Below are 21,843 nucleotides of genomic sequence, written 5' to 3' on the forward strand. Positions count from 1 at the left end.
GGGTTTCTAAAAATGCTGTCTATGTATACCCTAGACATTAATTGTCAGCTGAAATGGTAAACTTGCGCTGGAATGCATGACTATAACACTAGTGTATCTAAAACTGCTGTCTATAGATGCCCTAGACATTAATTGTCAGCTTAAAGGGTAGACTGGCACAGGAATGCATGACTATGACACTAGGGTATCTAAAACTGGTGTCTATGGATACCCTTGATAATAATTGTCAGCTGAAACTGTAAACTGGCACAGGGATGCATGACTATAACACTAGGGTATCTAAAACTAGTGTCTATGGACACCCTAGCTGACATTAATTATCAGCCGAAATGGCAAACTTGCTCAATAATGCATGACTATAACACTAGGGTATCTAAAAACTAACTTGTTGTCTATGGATACCCTAGACACTAATTGTCAGCTGAAATGGTAGACTGACACAGGAAAGCAAGACTATAACACTAGGGTATCCAAAACTGCTGTCTATGGATACCCTTAGACAATAATTGTCAGCTTAAATGGTAGACTGGCACAGGAATGCATGACTATAACACTAGGGTATCTAAAACTGGTGTCTATGGATACCCTTGATATTAATTGTCAGCTGAAACGGTAAACTGGCACAGGAATGCATGACTAAAAAACTAGGGTATCTAAAACTAAACTGCTGTCTATGGATACCCTAGACTTTAATTGTCAGCTGAAATGGTAGACTGGCACAGGAATGCATGACTATAACACTAGGGTATCTAAAATTGCGAAACAATTAAGTCCGATACCGTAGACATTTATTGTCAGCTGAAAAGATAGACTAGCACAGAAATGCATGACTATAACACTAGGGTTAGGGTATCTAAAACTGCTGTCTTTGGATACCCTAGACATTAATTGTCACTTGAAATGGTAGACTGGCACAGGAATGTATGACTATAACACTAGGTTATCTAAAACAGCAAAACAATTAAGTCCGATACCCTAGACATTAATTGTCAGCTGAAATGGTAGACTGGCACAGGAATGCAAGACTATAAGACTAGGGTATCTGAAACTGCGAAACAATTAATTTCGATACCCTAGACATTAATTGTCTGCTGAAATGGTAGACTGGCACAGGAATGCATGACTATAACACTAGGTTATCTAAAACTGCTGTCTATGGATACCCTAGACATTAAGCGTCAGCTGAAATGGTAGACTGGCACAGGAATGCATGACTATAACACTAGGGTATCTAAAACTGCTGTCTATGGATACCCTAGATTTTAATTGTCAGCTGAAATGGCAGACTGGCACAGGAATGCATGTCTATAACACTAGGGTATCTAAAACTGCTGTCTATGGATACCCTAGACATTAATTGTCAGCTGAAATGGTAGACTGGCACAGGAATGCAAGACTATAAGACTAGGGTATCTGAAACTGCGAAACAATTAATTTCGATACCCTAGACATTAATTGTCTGCTGAAATGGTAGACTGGCACAGGAATGCATGACTATAACACTAGGGTATCTAAAACTGCTGTCTATGGATACCCTAGACATTAAGCGTCAGCTGAAGTGGTAGACTGGCACAGGAATGCATGACTATAACACTAGGGTATCTAAAACTGCTGTCTATGGATACCCTAGATTTTAATTGTCAGCTGAAATGGCAGACTGGCACAGGAATGTATGGCTATAACTTTAGGGTATCTAATACTAAACTGCTGGTTATGGATACCCTAGACAATAACTGTCATCTAAAATGGTAAAATGGCACAGGAATGCGTGACTATAACACATGGGTATCTAAAACTAAACTGCTGGTTATGGATACCCTAGACAATAATTGTCAGCTGAAATGGTAAACTGGCACAGGAATGCATGACTATAACTTTAGGGTATCTAATACTAAACTGCTGGTTATGGATACCCTAGACAATAACTGTCATCTAAAATGGTAAAATGGCACAGGAATGCGTGACTATAACACATGGGTATCTAAAACTAAACTGCTGGTTATGGATACCCTAGACAATAATTGTCAGCTGAAACGGCAAACTGGCACAGGAATGCATGACTATAACACTAGGGTATCTAATACTAAACTGCTGGTTATGGATACCCTAGACAATAACTGTCATCTAAAATGGTAAAATGGCACAGGAATGCGTGACTATAACACATGGGTATCTAAAACTAAACTGCTGGTTATGGATACCCTAGACAATAATTGTCAGCTGAAACGGCAAACTGGCACAGGAATGCATGACTATAACACTAGGGTATCTAAAACTGCTGTCTATGGACATCCTAGACATTAATTGTCAGCTGAAGCGGTAGACTGGCACAGGAATGTATGGCTATAACACTAGGTTATCTAAAACTGCAAAAAATTAAGTCCGATACCCTAGACATTAATTGTCAGCTGAAGCGGTAGACTGGCACAGGAATGTATGGCTATAACACTAGGGTATCTAAAACTGCAAAAAAATTAAGTCAGATACCCTTAGACATTAATTGTCAGCTGAAATGGTAAACTGGCACAGGAATGCATGACTATAACACTAAGGTATCTAAAACTGCTGTCTATGGATACCCTAGACATTAATTGTCATCTAAAATGGTAAACTGGCACAGGAATGCGTGACTATAACACATGGGTATCTAAAACTAAACTGCTGGTTATGGATACCCTAGACAATAATTGTCAGCTGAAATGGCAAACTGGCACAGGAATGCATGACTATAACACTAGGGTATCTAAAACTAAACTGCTGGTTATGGATACCCTAGACAATAATTGTCAGCTGAAATGGTAAACTGGCACAGGAATGCATGACTATAACACTAAGGTATCTAGAACTGCTGTCTATGGATACCCTAGACATTAATTGTCATCTGAAATGGTAAACTGGCACAGGAATGCGTGACTATAACACAAGGGTATCTAAAACTAAACTGCTGGTTATGGATAGCCTAGACAATAATTGTCAGCTGAAATGGCAAACTGGCACAGGAATGCATGACTATAACACTAGGGTATCTAAAACTAAACTGCTGGTTATGGATACCCTAGACAATAATTGTCAGCTGAAATGGTAAACTGGCACAGGAATGCATGACTATAACACTAAGGTATCTAAAACTGCTGTCTATGGAAACCCTAGACATTAATTGTCATCTAAAATGGTAAACTGGCACAGGAATGCGTGACTATAACACATGGGTATCTAAAACTAAACTGCTGGTTATGGATACCCTAGACAATAATTGTCAGCTGAAATGGCAAACTGGCACAGGAATGCATGACTATAACACTAGGGTATCTAAAACTAAACTGCTGGTTATGGATACCCTAGACAATAATTGTCAGCTGAAATGGTAAACTGGCACAGGAATGCATGACTATAACACTAAGGTATCTAGAACTGCTGTCTATGGATACCCTAGACATTAATTGTCATCTGAAATGGTAAACTGGCACAGGAATGCGTGACTATAACACAAGGGTATCTAAAACTAAACTGCTGGTTATGGATAGCCTAGACAATAATTGTCAGCTAAAAGGCTTAACTGGCACAGGAATGCATGACTATAACACCAAGGGTATCTAAAACTGCTGTCTATTGATACCCTAGACATTAATTGTCATCTGAAATGGTAAAATGGCACAGGAATGCATGACTATAACACTAGGATATCTAACACTGCTGTCTATGGATACCCTAGACATTAATTGTCATCTGAAATGGCAGACTGGCACAGGAATGCATGACTATAACATTAGGGTATCTAAATCTGCTGTCTATGGATACCCTAGACATTAATTGTCAGCTGAAGCGGTAGACTGGCACAGGAATGCATGACTATAACACAAGGGTATCTAAAACTAAACTGCTGGTTATGGATACCCTAGACGATAATTGTCAACTAAAAGGCTTAACTGGCACAGGAATGCATGACTATAACACTAGGGTATCTAAAACTGCTGTCTATTGATACCCTAGACATTAATTGTCATCTGAAATGGTAAAATGGCACAGGAATGCATGACTATAACACTAGGATATCTAAAACTGCTGTCTATGGATACCCTAGACATTAATTGTCATCTGAAATGGCAGACTGGCACAGGAATGCATAACCATAACAATAGGGTATCTAAAACTGCTGTCTATGGATACCCTAGACATTAATTGTCAGCTGAAATGGTAAACTGGCACAGGAATGCATGACTATAACATTAGGGTATCTAAAACTAAACTGCTGGTTATGGATACCCTAGACATTAATTGTCATCTGAAATGGCAGACTGGCACAGGAATGCATGACTATAACATTAGGGTATCTAAAACTGCTGTCTATGGATACCCTAGACATTAATTGTCAGCTGAAGCGGTAGACTGGCACAGGAATGCATGACTATAACACAAGGGTATCTAAAACTAAACTGCTGGTTATGGATACCCTAGACAATAATTGTCAACTAAAAGGCTTAACTGGCACAGGAATGCATGACTATAACACTAGGGTATCTAAAACTGCTGTCTATTGATACCCTAGACATTAATTGTCATCTGAAATATAAAATGGCACAGGAATGCATGACTATAACACTAGGATATCTAAAACTGCTGTCTATGGATACCCTAGACATTAATTGTCATCTGAAATGGCAGACTGGCACAAGAATGCATGACCATAACAATAGGGTATCTAAAACTGCTGTCTATGGATACCCTAGACATTAATTGTCAGCTGAAATGGTAAACTGGCACAGGAATGCATGACTATAACATTAGGGTATCTAAAACTAAACTGCTGGTTATGGATACCCTAGGCAATAATTGTCAGCTGAAAAAGCAAACTGGCACAGGAATGCATGACTATAACACTAGGGATCTAAAACTAAACTGCTGGTTATGGATACCCTAGACAATAATTGTCAGCTGAAATGGTAAACTGGCACAGGAATGCATGACTATAACACTAAGGTATCTAGAACTGCTGTCTATGGATACCCTAGACAATAATTGTCAGCTAAAAGGCTAAACTGGCACAGGAATGCATGACTATAACACAAGGGTATCTAAAACAAAATCGCTGGTTATGGATACCCTAGACAATAATTGTCAGCTAAAAGGCTTAACTGGCACAGGAATGCATGACTATAACACTAGGGTATCTAAAACTGCTGTCTATTGATACCCTAGACATTAATTGTCATCTGAAATGGTAAAATGGCACGGGAATGCATGACTATAACACTAGGATATCTAAAACTGCTGTCTATGGATACCCTAGACATTAATTGTCATCTGAAATGGCAGACTGGCACAAGAATGCATGACTATAACAATAGGGTATCTAAAACTGCTGTCTATGGATACCCTAGACATTAATTGTCAGCTGAAGCGGTAGACTGGCACAGGAATGTATGGCTATAACACTAGGGTATCTAAAACTGCAAAAAAAATTGAGTCCGATACCCTAGACATTAATTGTCAGCTGAAATGGTAAACTGGCACAGGAATGCATGACTATAACATTAGGGTATCTAAAACTAAACTGCTGGTTATGGATACCCTAGGCAATAATTGTCAGCTGAAATGGTAAACTGGCACAGGAATGCATGACTATAACACTAAGGTATCTAAAACTGCTGTCTATGGATACCCTAGACATTAATTGTCAGCTGAAATGGTAAACTGGCACAGGAATGCATGACTATAACATTAGGGTATCTAAAACTAAACTGCTGGTTATGGATACCCTAGGCAATAATTGTCAGCTGAAATGGCAAACTGGCACAAGAATGCCTGACTATAACACTAGGGTATCTAAAACTAAACTGCTGGTTATGGATACCCTAGACAATAATTGTCAGCTGAAATGGTAAACTGGCACAGGAATGCATGACTATAACACTAAGGTATCTAGAACTGCTGTCTATGGATACCCTAGACAATAATTGTCAGCTAAAAGGCTAAACTGGCACAGGAATGCATGACTATAACACAAGGGTATCTAAAACTAAACTGCTGGTTATGGATACCCTAGACAATAATTGTCAGCTAAAAGGCTTAACTGGCACAGGAATGCATGACTATAACACTTGCGTATCTAAAACTGCTGTCTATTGATACCCTAGACGTTAATTGTCATCTGAAATGGTAAAATGGCACAGGAATGCATGACTATAACACTAGGATATCTAAAACTGCTGTCTATGGATACCCTAGGTATTAATTGTCATCTGAAATGGCAGACTGGCACAGGACTGCATGACTATAACAATAGGGTATCTAAAACTGCTGTCTATGGATACCCTAGACATTAATTGTCAGCTGAAGCGGTAGACTGGCACAGGAATGTATGGCTATAACACTAGGGTATCTAAAACTGCAAAAAAAATTGAGTCCGATACCCCAGACATTAATTGTCAGCTGAAATGGTAAACTGGCACAGGAATGCATGACTATAACATTAGGGTATCTAAAACTAAACTGCTGGTTATGGATACCCTAGGCAATAAATGTCAGCTGAAATGGTAAACTGGCACAGGAATGCATGACTATAACACTAAGGTATCTAAAACTGCTGTCTATGGATACCCTAGACATTAATTGTCATCTGAAATGGTTAACTGGCACAGGAATGCGTGACTATAACACAAGGGTATCTAAAACTAAACTGCTGGTTATGGATACCCTAGACAATAATTGTCAGCTGAAATGGCAAACTGGCACAGGAATGCATGACTATAACACAAGGGTATCTAAAACTAAACTGCTGGTTATGGATACCCTAGACAATAATTGTCAGCTGAAATGGTAAAGTGGCACAGGAATGCATGACTATAACACGAAGGTGTCTAAAACTGCTGTCTATGGATACCCTAGACATTAATTGTCAGCTAAAAGGCTAAACTGGCACAGGAATGCATGACTATAACACAAGGGTATCTAAAACCAAACTGCTGGTTATGGATACCCTAGACATTAATTGTCAGCTGAAATGGTAAACTGGCACAGGAATGCATGACTATAACATTAGGGTATCTAAAACTAAACTGCTGGTTATGGATACCCTAGGCAATAATTGTCAGCTGAAATGGCAAACTGGCACAAGAATGCATGACTATAACACTAGGGTATCTAAAACTAAACTGCTGGTTATGGATACCCTAGACAATAATTGTCAGCTGAAATGGTAAAGTGGCACAGGAATGCATGACTATAACACGATGGTATCTAAAACTGCTGTCTATGGATACCCTAGACATTAATTGTCAGCTAAAAGGCTAAACTGGCACAGGAATGCATGACTATAACACAAGGGTATCTAAAACTAAACTGCTGGTTATGGATACCCTAGACATTAACTGTCAGCTGAAATGGTAAACTGGCACAGGAATGCATGACTATAACATTAGGGTATCTAAAACTAAACTGCTGGTTATGGATACCCTAGGCAATAATTGTCAGCTGAAATGGCAAACTGGCACAAGAATGCATGACTATAACATTAGGGTATCTAAAACTAAACTGCTGGTTATGGATACCCTAGGCAATAATTGTCAGCTGAAATGGCAAACTGGCACAGGAATGCATGACTATAACACAAGGGTATCTAAAACTAAACTGCTGGTTATGGATACCCTAGACAATAATTGTCAGCTAAAAGGCTTAACTGGCACAGGAATGCATGACTATAACACTAGGGTATCTAAAACTGCTGTCTATTGATACCCTAGACGTTAATTGTCATCTGAAATGGTAAAATGGCACAAGAATGCATGACTATAACACTAGGATATCTAAAACTGCTGTCTATGGATACCCTAGACATTAATTGTCATCTGAAATGGCAGACTGGCACAAGAATGCATGACTATAACAATAGGGTATCTAAAACTGCTGTCTATGGATACCCTAGACATTAATTGTCAGCTGAAGCGGTAGACTGGCACAGGAATGTATGGCTATAACACTAGGGTATCTAAAACTGCAAAAAAAATTGAGTCCGATACCCTAGACATTAATTGTCAGCTGAAATGGTAAACTGGCACAGGAATGCATGACTATAACATTAGGGTATCTAAAACTAAACTGCTGGTTATGGATACCCTAGGCAATAATTGTCAGCTGAAATGGTAAACTGGCACAGGAATGCATGACTATAACACTAAGGTATCTAAAACTGCTGTCTATGGATACCCTAGACATTAATTGTCATCTGAAATGGTTAACTGGCACAGGAATGCGTGACTATAACACAAGGGTATCTAAAACTAAACTGCTGTCTATGGATACCCTAGACATTAATTGTCATCTGAAATGGTAAACTGGCACAGGAATGCGTGACTATAACACAAGGGTATCTAAAACTAAACTGCTGGTTATGGATACCCTAGACAATAATTGTCAGCTGAAATGGTAAACTGGCACAGGAATGCATAACTATAACACTAGGGTATCTAAAACTGCTATCTATGGATACCCTAGACAATAATTGTCATCTGAAATGGTAAAATGGCACAGGAATGCGTGACTATGACACCAGGGTATCTAAAACTAAACTGCTGTCTATGGATACTTTCGACTTTAATTGTCAGCTGAAATGGTAGACTGGCACAGAAATTCATGACTATAAAACTAGGGTATCTAAAACTAGTGTCTATGGATACCCTAGACATTAATTGTCATCTGAAATGGTAAACTGGCACAGAAATGCATGATTTTAACACTAGGGTATCTAATACTGGTGTCTATGGATACCCTAGACATTAAATGTCATCTGAAATGGTAAACTGGCACAGGAATGCGTGACTATAACACTAGGGTATCTAAAACTAAACTGCTGCCTATGGATACCCTTGACTTTAATTGTCAGCTGAAATGGTATACTGGCACAGGAATGCATGACTATAACACTAGGGTATCTAAAACTGCAAAACAATTAATTCCGATACCCTAGACATTAATTCTCAGCTGAAATGGTAGACTGGCACAAGAATGCATGACTATAACACTAGGGTATCTAAAACTGGTGTCTATGGATACCCTAGACATTAATTGTCAGCTGAAATGGTAATCTGGCACAGGAATGCATGAGTATATTACTAGGGTGTCTAAAACTGCTGTCTATGGATACCCTAGACATTAATTGTCATCTTAAATGGCAAATTGGCACAGGAATGTGTGACTATAACACCAGGGTATCTAAAACTAAACTGCTGTCTATAGATACCCTTGGCTTTATTTGTCAGCTGAAAGTGTAGACTGGCACAGAAATGCATGACTATAAAACTAGGGTATCTAAAACTAGTGTCTATGGATACCCTAGACATTAATTGTCATCTGACTTGGTAAACTGGCCCAGGAATGCATGACTATAACACTAGGGTATCTAAAACTAAACTGCTGTCTATGGATACACTTGACTTTAATTGTCAGCTGAAATGGTAGACTGGCACAGGAATGCGTGACTATAACACTAGGGTATCTAAAACTAAACTGCACTCTATGGATACCCTCGACTTTAATTGTCAGCTGAAATGGTAAACTGGCACAGGAATGCGTGACTAGAACACTAGGGTATCTAAAACTAAACTGCTGTCTATGGATACCCTTGACTTCAATTGTCAGCTGAAATGGTATACTGGCACAGGAATGCATGACTATAACACTAGGGTATCTAAAACTGCAAAACAATAAAGTCCGATACCCTTAGACATTAATTGTCATCTGAAATGGTAGACTGGCACAGGAATGCATGACTATAACACTAGGGTATCTAAAACTGGTGTCTATGGATACCCTAGACATTAATTGTCAGCTGAAATTTTAAACTGGCACAGGAATGCATGACTATAACACTAGGGTATCTAAAACTGCTGTCTATGGATACCCTAGACAATAATTGTCATCTTAAATGGTAAACTGGCACAGGAATGCGTGACTATAACACCAGGGTATCTAAAACTAAACTGCTGTCCATGGATACCCTTGACTTTAATTGTCAGCTGAAATAGTAGACTGGCACAGAAATGCATGACTACAAAACTAGGGTATCTAAAACTAGTGTCTATGGATATCCTAGACATGAATTGCCAAGACAATAATTGTCATCTGAAATGGTAAACTTGCACAGGAATGCGTGACTATAACACTAGGGTATCTAAAACTAAACTGCTGTCTATGGATACCCTTGACTTTAATTGTCAGCTGAAATGGTAGACTGGCACAGAAATGCATGACTATAACACTAGGGTATCTAAAACTAGTGTCTATGGATACCCTAGACATTAGTTGTCATCTGAAATGGTAAAATGGCACAGGAATGCGTGACTATAACACTAGGGTTTCTAAAACTAAACTGCCTTCTATGGATACCCTTAACTTTAATTGTCAGCTGAAATGGTAGACGGGCACAAAAATGCATGACTATAACACTAGGGTATCTAAAACTGCTGTCTATGGATACCCTAGACATTAATTGTCATCTGAAATGGTAAACTGGCCCAGGAATGTATGACTATAACACTAGGGCATCTAAAACTAAACTGCTGTCTATGGATACCCTTGACTTTAATTGTCAGCTGAAATGGTAGACTGGCACAGGAATGCGTGACTATAACACTAGGGTATCTAAAACTAAACTGCACTCTATGGATACCCTCGACTTTAATTGTCAGCTGAAATGGTAAACTGGCACAGGAATGCGTGACTAGAACACTAGGATATCTAAAACTAAACTGCTGTCTATGGATACCCTTGACTTCAATTGTCAGCTGAAATGGTATACTGGCACAGGAATGCATGACTATAACACTAGGGTATCTAAAACTGCAAAACAATAAAGTCCGATACCCTTAGACATTAATTGTCATCTGAAATGGTAGACTGGCACAGGAATGCATGACTATAACACTAGGGTATCTAAAACTGGTGTCTATGGATACCCTAGACATTAATTGTCAGCTGAAATTTTAAACTGGCACAGGAATGCATGACTATAACACTAGGGTATCTAAAACTGCTGTCTATGGATACCCTAGACAATAATTGTCATCTTAAATGGTAAACTGGCACAGGAATGCGTGACTATAACACCAGGGTATCTAAAACTAAACTGCTGTCCATGGATACCCTTGACTTTAATTGTCAGCTGAAATAGTAGACTGGCACAGAAATGCATGACTACAAAACTAGGGTATCTAAAACTAGTGTCTATGGATATCCTAGACATGAATTGCCAAGACAATAATTGTCATCTGAAATGGTAAACTTGCACAGGAATGCGTGACTATAACACTAGGGTATCTAAAACTAAACTGCTGTCTATGGATACCCTTGACTTTAATTGTCAGCTGAAATGGTAGACTGGCACAGAAATGCATGACTATAACACTAGGGTATCTAAAACTAGTGTCTATGGATACCCTAGACATTAGTTGTCATCTGAAATGGTAAAATGGCACAGGAATGCGTGACTATAACACTAGGGTTTCTAAAACTAAACTGCCTTCTATGGATACCCTTAACTTTAATTGTCAGCTGAAATGGTAGACGGGCACAAAAATGCATGACTATAACACTAGGGTATCTAAAACTGCTGTCTATGGATACCCTAGACATTAATTGTCATCTGAAATGGTAAACTGGCACAGGAATGCATGACTATAACACATGGGTATCTGAAACTGCTGTCTATGGATAACATAGACATTAATTGTCATCTGAATGTTAAACTGGCACAAAAATGCATGACTATAACACAAGGGTATCTAAAACTAAACTGCTGAATATGGATACCCTAGACATTAATTGTCAGCTGAAATGGTAAAGTGGCACAGGAATGCCTGATTATAACACTAGGGTATTAAAACTGCTGTTTATGGATAACCTAGACATTAATTGTCATCTGAAATGGTTAACTGGCACAAGAATGCATGACTTTAACACAAAGGTATCTAAAATCAAACTGCTGGTTATGGATACCCTAGACATTAATTGTCAGCTGAAATGGTAAACTGGCACAGGAATGCATGACTATAACACTAAGGTATCTAGAACTGCTGTCTATGGATACCCTAGACAATAATTGTCAGCTAAAAGGCTAAACTGGCACAGGAATGCATGACTATAACACAAGGGTATCAAAAACTAAACTGCTGGTTATGGATACCCTAGACAATAATTGTCAGCTAAAAGGCTTAACTGGCACAGGAATGCATGACTATAACACTAGGGTATCTAAAACTGCTGTCTACTGATACCCTAGACATTAATTGTCATCTGAAATGGTAAAATGGCACAGGAATGCATGACTATAACACTAGGATATCTAAAACTGCTGTCTATGGATACCCTAGACATTAATTGTCATCTGAAATGCCAGACTGGCACAGGAATGCATGACTATAACACTAAGGTATCTAGAACTGCTGTCTATGGATACCCTAGACAATAATTGTCAGCTAAAAGGCCAAACTGGCACAGGAATGTATGGCTATAACACTAGGGTATCTAAAACTGCAAAAAAAATTGAGTCCGATACCCTAGACATTAATTGTCAGCTGAAATGGTAAACTGGCACAGGAATGCATGACTATAACATTAGGGTATCTAAAACTAAACTGCTGGTTATGGATACCCTAGGCAATAATTGTCAGCTGAAATGGTAAACTGGCACAGGAATGCATGACTATAACACTAAGGTATCTAAAACTGCTGTCTATGGATACCCTAGACATTAATTGTCATCTGAAATGGTTAACTGGCACAGGAATGCGTGACTATAACACAAGGGTATCTAAAACTAAACTGCTGGTTATGGATATCCTAGACAATAATTGTCAGCTGAAATGGCAAACTGACACAGGAATGCATGACTATAACACTAGGGTATCTGAAACTAAACTGCTGGTTATGGATACCCTAGACAATAATTGTCAGCTGAAATGGTAAACTGGCACAGGAATGCATGACTATAACACTAAGGTATCTAGAACTGCTGTCTATGGATACCCTAGACATTAATTGTCATCTGAAATGGTAAACTGGCACAGGAATGCGTGACTATAACACAAGGGTATCTAAAACTAAACTGCTGGTTATGGATACCCTAGACAATAATTGTCAGCTGAAATGGTAAAGTGGCACAGGAATGCATGACTATAACACGAAGGTATCTAAAACTGCTGTCTATGGATACCCTAGACATTAATTGTCATCTGAAATGGAAAACTGGCACAGGAATGCATGACTATAACACAAGGGTATCTAAAACTAAACTGCTGGTTATGGATACCCTAGACGATAATTGTCAGCTAAAAGGCTAAACTGGCACAGGAATGCATGACTATAACACTACACTAGGGTATCTAAAACTGCTATCTATGGATACCCTAGACAATAATTGTCATCTGAAATGGTAAAATGGCACAGGAATGCGTGACTATAACACCAGGGTATCTAAAACTAAACTGCTGTCTATGGATACTTTCGACTTTAATTGTCAGCTGAAATGGTAGACTGGCACAGAATTGCATGACTATAAAACTAGGGTATCTAAAACTAGTGTCTATGGATACCCTAGACATTAATTGTCATCTGAAATGGTAAACTGGCACAGAAATGCATGACTTTAACACTAGGGTATCTAATACTAGTGTCTATGGATACCCTAGACATTAAATGTCATCTGAAATGGTAAACTGGCACAGGAATTTGTGACTATAACACTAGGGTATCTAAAACTAAACTGCTGCCTATGGATACCCTTGACTTTAATTGTCAGTTGAAATGGTATACTGGCACAGGAATGCATGACTATAACACTAGGGTATCTAAAACTGCAAAACAATTAATTCCGATACCCTAGACATTAATTCTCAGCTGAAATGGTAGACTGGAACAAGAATGCATGACTATAACACTAGGGTATCTAAAACTGGTGTCTATGGATACCCTAGACATTAATTGTCAGCTGAAAGGGTAATCTGGCACAGGAATGCATGACTATATTACTAGGGTGTCTAAAACTGCTGTCTATGGATACCCTAGACATTAATTGTCATCTTAAATGGCAAATTGGCACAAGAATGCGTGACTATAACACCAGGGTATCTAAAACTAAACTGCTGTCTATAGATACCCTTGGCTTTAATTGTCAGCTGAAATGGTAGACGGGCACAAAAATGCATGACTATAACACTAGGGTATCTAAAACTGGTGTCTATGGATACCCTAGACATTAATTGTCAGCTGAAATGGTAGACTGGCACAGGAATGCATGACTATAACACTAAGGTATCTAGAACTGCTGTCTATGGATACCCTAGACATTAATTGTCATCTGAAATGGTAATCTGGCACAGAAATGCATGACTATAACACTAGGGTATCTAAAACTGCAAAACAATTAATTCCGATACCCTAGACATTAATTCTCAGCTGAAATGGTAGACTGGCACAAGAATGCATGACTATAACACTAGGGTATCTAAAACTGGTGTCTATGGATACCCTAGACATTAATTGTCAGCTGAAATGGTAATCTGGCACAGAAATGCATGACTCTAACACTAGGGTATCTAAAAGTAGTGTCTATGGATACCCTAGACATTAGTTGTCATCTGAAATGGTAAACTGGCACAGGAATGCGTGACTATAACACTAGGGTTTCTAAAACTAAACTGCCTTCTATGGATACCCTTAACTTTAATTGTCAGCTGAAATGGTAGACGGGCACAAAAATGCATGACTATAACACTAGGGTATCTAAAACTGGTGTCTATGGATACCCTAGACATTAATTGTCAGCTGAAATGGTAGACTGGCACAGGAATGCATGACTATAACATTAAGGTATCTAGAACTGCTGTCTATGGATACCCTAGACATTAATTGTCATCTGAAATGGTAAACTGGCACAGGAATGCGTGACTATAACACAAGGGTATCTAAAACTAAACTGCTGGTTATGGATACCCTAGACAATAATTGTCAGCTGAAATGGTAAAGTGGCACAGGAATGCATGACTATAACACGAAGGTATCTAAAACTGCTGTCTATGGATACCCTAGACATTAATTGTCATCTGAAATGGTAAACTGGCACAGGAATTCGTGACTATAACACAAGGGTATCTAAAACTAAACTGCTGAATATGGATACCCTAGACGATAATTGTCAGCTAAAAGGCTAAACTGGCACAGGAATACATGACTATAACACTAGGGTATCTAAAACTGCTATCTATGGATACCCTAGACAATAATTGTCATCTGAAATGGTAAAATGGCACAGGAATGCGTGACTATTACACCAGGGTATCTAAAACTAAACTGCTGTCTATGGATACTTTCGACTTTAATTGTCAGCTGAAATGGTAGACTGGCACAGAAATGCATGACTATAAAACTAGGGTATCTAAAACTAGTGTCTATGGATACCCTAGACATTAATTGTCATCTGAAATGGTAAACTGGCACAGAAATGCATGACTTTAACACTAGGGTATCTAATACTAGTGTCTTAGGATACCCTAGATATTAAATGTCATCTGAAATGGTAAACTGGCACAGGAATGCGTGACTATAACACTAGGGTATCTAAAACTAAACTGCTGCCTATGGATACCCTTGACTTTAATTGTCAGCTGAAATGGTATACTGGCACAGGAATGCATGACTATAACACTAGGGTATCTAAAACTGCAAAACAATTAATTCCGATACCCTAGACATTAATTCTCAGCTGAAATGGTAGACTGGCACAAGAATGCATGACTATAACACTAGGGTATTTAAAACTGGTGTCTATGGATACCCTAGACATTAATTGTCAGCTGAAATGGTAATCTGGCACAGGAATGCATGACTATATTACTAGGGTGTCTAAAACTGCTGTCTATGGATACCCTAGACATTAATTGTCATCTTAAATGGCAAATTGGCACAGGAATGCGTGACTATAACACCAGGGTATCTAAAACTAAACTGCTGTCTATAGATACCCTTGGCTTTATTTGTCAGCTGAAATGGTATACTGGCACAGGAATGCATGACTATAACACTAGGGTATCTAAAACTGCAAAACAATTAATTCCGATACCCTAGACATTAATTCTCAGCTGAAATGGTAGACTGGCACAAGAATGCATGACTATAACACTAGGGTATTTAAAACTGGTGTCTATGGATACCCTAGACATTAATTGTCAGCTGAAATGGTAATCTGGCACAGGAATGCATGACTATATTACTAGGGTGTCTAAAACTGCTGTCTATGGATACCCTAGACATTAATTGTCATCTGAAATGGTAAACTGGCCCAGGAATGCATGACTATAACACTAGGGTATCTAAAACTAAACTGCTGTCTATGGATACCCTTGACTTTAATTGTCAGCTGAAATGGTAGACTGGCACAGGAATGCGTGACTAGAACACTAGGGTATCTAAAACTAAACTGCTGTCTATGGATACCCTTGACTTCAATTCTCAGCTGAAAAGGTATACTGGCACAGGAATGCATGACTATAACACTAGGGTATCTAAAACTGCAAAACAATAAAGTCCGATACCCTAGACATTAATTGTCATCTGAAATGGTAGACTGGCACAGGAATGCATGACTATAACACTAGGGTATCTAAAACTGGTGTCTATGGATACCCTAGACATTAATTGTCAGCTGAAATTTTAAACTGGCACAGGAATGCATGACTATAACACTAGGGTATCTAAAACTGCTGTCTATGGATACCCTAGACATTAATTGTCATCTTAAATGGTAAACTGGCACAGGAATGCGTGACTATAACACCAGGGTATCTAAAACTAAACTGCTGTCCATGGATACCCTTGACTTTAATTGTCAGCTGAAATAATTAGACTGGCACCATTTCAGTATCTAAAACTAAACTGCTGTCTATGGATACCCTTGACTTTAATTGTCAGCTGAAATGGTAGACTGGCACAGGAATGCGTGACTGTAGAACTAGGGTATCTAAAACTAAACTGCACTCTATGGATACCCTCGACTTTAATTGTCAGCTGAAATGGTAAACTGGCACAGGCATGCGTGACTAGAACACTAGGGTATCTAAAACTAAACTGCTGTCTATGGATACCCTTGACTTCAATTGTCAGCTGAAAAGGTATACTGGCACAGGAATGCATGACTATAACACTAGGGTATCTAAAACTGCAAAACAATAAAGTCCGATACCCTAGACATTAATTGTCATCTGAAATGGTAGACTGGCACAGGAATGCATGACTATAACACTAGGGTATCTAAAACTGGTGTCTATGGATACCCTAGACATTAATTGTCAGCTGAAATTTTAAACTGGCACAGGAATGCATGACTATAACACTAGGGTATCTAAAACTGCTGTCTATGGATACCCTAGACATTAATTGTCATCTTAAATGGTAAACTGGCACAGGAATGCGTGACTATAACACCGGGGTATCTAAAACTAAACTGCTGTCCATGGATACCCTTGACTTTAATTGTCAGCTGAAATAATAGACTGGCACAGAAATGCATGACTACAAAACTAGGGTATCTAAAACTAGTGTCTATGGATACCCTAGACATGAATTGCCTAGACAATAATTGTCATCTGAAATGGTAAACTTGCACAGTAATGCGTGACTATAACACTAGGGTATCTAAAACTAAACTGCTGTCTATGGATACCCTTGACTTTAATTGTCAGCTGAAATGGTAGACTGGCACAGAAATGCATGACTATAACACTAGGGTATCTAAAACTAGTGTCTATGTATACCCTAGACATTAGTTGTCATCTGAAATGGTAAACTGGCACAGGAATGCGTGACTATAACACTAGGGCTTCTAAAACTAAACTGCCTTCTATGGATACCCTTAACTTTAATTGTCAGCTGAAATGGTAGACGGGCACAAAAATGCATGAATATAACACTAGGGTATCTAAAACTGCTGTCTATGGATACCCTAGACATTAATTGTCATCTGAAATGGTAAACTGGCACAGGAATGCATGACTATAACACATGGGTATCTGAAACTGCTGTCTATGGATACCATAGACATTAATTGTCATCTGAATGGTAAACTGGCACAAAAATGCATGACTATAACACAAGGGTATCTAAAACTAAACTGCTGAATATGGATACCCTAGACATTAATTGTCAGCTGAAATGGTAAAGTGGCACAGGAATGCCTGATTATAACACTAGGGTATTAAAACTGCTGTTTATGGATAACCTAGACATTAATTGTCATCTGAAATGGTAAACTGGCACAGAAATGCGTGACTATAACACTAGGGTATCTAAAACTAAACTGCTGTCTATGAATACCCTTAATTTTAATTGTCAGCAGAAATGGTAGACTGGCACATAAATGCATGACTATAACACAAGGGTATCTAAAATCAAACTGCTGTTTATGGATACCCTTCCTTAGAAATTAATTGTCAGCTGAAATGGTAACTGGCACAGGAATGGATGACTATAACACTAGGGTATCTAAAACTGCTGTCTATGGATACCCTAGACATTAATTGTCATCTGGAATGGTAAACTGGCACAGAAATGCGCGACTATAACACTAGGGTATCTAAAACTAAACTGCTGTCTATTGATACCCTTAACTGTAATTGTCAGCTGAAATGGTAGACTGGCACAGAAATGCATGACTATAACACAAGGGTATCTAAAACTAGTGTCTATGGATACCCTAGACATTAAGTGTCATCTGAAATTGTAAACTGGCACAGAAATGCGTGACTATAACACTAGGGTATCTAAAACTAAACTGCTGTCTATTGATACCCTTAACTGTAATTGTCAGCTGAAATGGTAGACTGGCACAGAAATGCATGACTATAACACTAGGGTATCTAAAACTAGTGTCTATGGATACCCTAGACATTATATGTTATCTCAAATGGTAAACTGGCACAGGAATGTGTGACTATATCACTAGGGTATCTAAAACTAAACTGCTGTCTATGGATACCCTAGACATTAATTGTCAGCTGAAATGGTAGACTGGCACAGGAATGCATGACTATAACTCTAGGGTATCTAAAACTGCAAAACAATTAAGTCCGATACCCTAGACATTAATTGTCAGCTGAAATGGTAGACTGGCACAGAAATGCATGACTATAAAACTAGGGTATCTAATCCTAGTGTCTATGGATACCCTAGACATTAAATGTCATCGGAAATGGTAAACTGGCACAGGAGTGCGTGACTATAACACTAGGGTATCTAAAACTAAACTGCTGTCTATGGATACCCTTGACTTTTATTGTCAGCTGAAATGGTAGACTGGCACAGGAATGCATGACTATAACACTAGGGTATCTAAAACTGCAAAACAATTAAATCCGATACCCTAGACATTAATTGTCAGCTGAAATGGTAGACTGGCACAGGAATGAATGACTATAACACTAGGGTATCTAAAACTGGTGTCTATGGATACCCTAGACATAAATTGTCAGCTGAAATGGTAGACTGGCACAGGAATGCATGACTATAACACTAGGGTATCTAAAACTGGTGTCTCTGGATACCCTTGACATTAATTGTCAGCTGAAATGGTAGACTGGCACAGAAATGCATGACTATAACACAAGGGTATCTAAAACTAGTGTCTATGGATACCCTAGACATTAAGTGTCATCTGAAATTGTAAACTGGCACAGAAATGCGTGACTATAACACTAGGGTATCTAAAACTAAACTGCTGTCTATTGATACCCTTAACTGTAATTGTAAGCTGAAATGGTAGACTGGCACAGAAATGCATGACTATAACACTAGGGTATCTAAAACTAGTGTCTATGGATACCCTAGACATTAAATGTCATCGGAAATGGTAAACTGGCACAGGAGTGCGTGACTATAACACTAGGGTATCTAAAACTGCAAAACAATTAAGTCCGATACCCTAGACATTAATTGTCAGCTGAAATGGTAGACTGGCACAGAAATGCATGACTATAAAACTAGGGTATCTAATCCTAGTGTCTATGGATACCCTAGACATTAAATGTCATCGGAAATGGTAAACTGGCACAGGAATGTGTGACTATATCACTAGGGTATCTAAAACTAAACTGCTGTCTATGGATACCCTAGACATTAATTGTCAGCTGAAATGGTAGACTGGCACAGGAATGCATGACTATAACTCTAGGGTATCTAAAACTGCAAAACAATTAAGTCCGATACCCTAGACATTAATTGTCAGCTGAAATGGTAGACTGGCACAGAAATGCATGACTATAAAACTAGGGTATCTAATCCTAGTGTCTATGGATACCCTAGACATTAAATGTCATCGGAAATGGTAAACTGGCACAGGAGTGCGTGACTATAACACTAGGGTATCTAAAACTAAACTGCTGTCTATGGATACCCTTGACTTTTATTGTCAGCTGAAATGGTAGACTGGCACAGGAATGCATGACTATAACACTAGGGTATCTAAAACTGCAAAACAATTAAATCCGATACCCTAGACATTAATTGTCAGCTGAAATGGTAGACTGGCACAGGAATGAATGACTATAACACTAGGGTATCTAAAACTGGTGTCTATGGATACCCTAGACAATAATTGTCAGCTGAAATGGTAGACTGGCACAGGAATGCATGACTATAACACTAGGGTATCTAATACTAGTGTCTATGGATACCCTAGACATTAAATGTCATCTGAAATGGTAAACTGGCACAGGAAAGCGTGACTATAACACTAGGGTATCTAAAACTGGTGTCTATGGATACCCTAGACATTAATTGTCAGCTGAAATGGTAAACTGGCACAGGAATGCGTGACTATAACACTAGGGTATCTAAAACTGCAAAACAATTAATCCATAGAGCTTTCAGAGATTGATTGCAACGTCTTACAGATGTCTCAACATGCTATGTGCTAAACAGCGCAAGTGTTCCTTTATTCGGTTTTTCGCAACATGTTGAGGGTCTTGTCATTTTTTTGCATATTAATGCTCGTGATGTGATAACAGCATCCTGTTTTTTTGTTACCCCGTACCAAAACCTCGTCAAGCAGCATTTTTATTTTGACATTTGATGTAACTCAAGTATATTTTGTGATAAACAGATAAATTAATTTTGATTTTTGCTGTGCCTCTCAGGATTAAGTTAATTTTTTTTGCCAATTGGGTTTCTGAGGGGAAATGAAAGCTGCAATCACTCCTCCCCTCTGAGTAACCTGGGCAAATAGCAGAGAGTGATAAAAATCGAAAAAAGTTTGACGCAAAAGCTAGATTTGACTGAGAGCGTTATTTTAATTTTTTTTCGAATCGAAGCTACGAAGTATTAAAATTACGTTTAGCTGATAAATTTCGGCCAATTTTTCGGCGTTTTAAAGCGTCGTCTAACTGAGTGAAACGCCATTGGCCAGGGTATTGCAGTCAGGGTATCATTAGCGGTAATAACTGGGTTTTGTGCCTTACTAAATTAACCCTACAAAACCATCATGTGGTTCAACACATCTTCCTGAACAATCTGAAAAATACCCCCCCCCGTGACTATGGGAAAAGGGACACAAAGAGGTGGGGCAATTGCACTCTTCTTCTCCGATCTAATTTCCTATTTTTTCTCTACTCGAAATTTATAAAAGAAGCCGAAACAGACCGAAAAATATCTTGAGGTTATATTAGCTTTTCCTAATCTAATCAGACTTAGACTCCCATTTTGTAACCGCAACTCAACTAGCCCGCCTCTGAAGCTGTTTTTTATACTAATCCTCTTTGAGAAATAATTCCTTCGATTTTTGCTTCGCCTTTTATTTTGAAATTGGAT

At 38.5% G+C, this 21,843-nt stretch overlaps 2 protein-coding genes across 4 annotated transcripts in view; both read right to left on the bottom strand.

Annotated features, from left to right (window-relative positions):
- The window catches only part of LOC134846528 (jouberin-like), a 439,624-nt gene that overhangs the window by 401,848 nt on the left and 15,933 nt on the right, over positions 1-21,843 (bottom strand). The gene's annotated exons all lie outside the window — the stretch shown is intronic.
- LOC134846529 (neuronal acetylcholine receptor subunit beta-3-like) overlaps positions 1-21,843 on the bottom strand; it is a 74,385-nt gene that overhangs the window by 24,795 nt on the left and 27,747 nt on the right. The window lies entirely within an intron of this gene.

The sequence above is a fragment of the Symsagittifera roscoffensis genome, chromosome 5 (genome assembly GCF_963678635.1).
Source record: "Symsagittifera roscoffensis chromosome 5, txSymRosc1.1, whole genome shotgun sequence".
Taxonomy (NCBI): Eukaryota; Metazoa; Xenacoelomorpha; order Acoela; family Convolutidae; genus Symsagittifera; species Symsagittifera roscoffensis.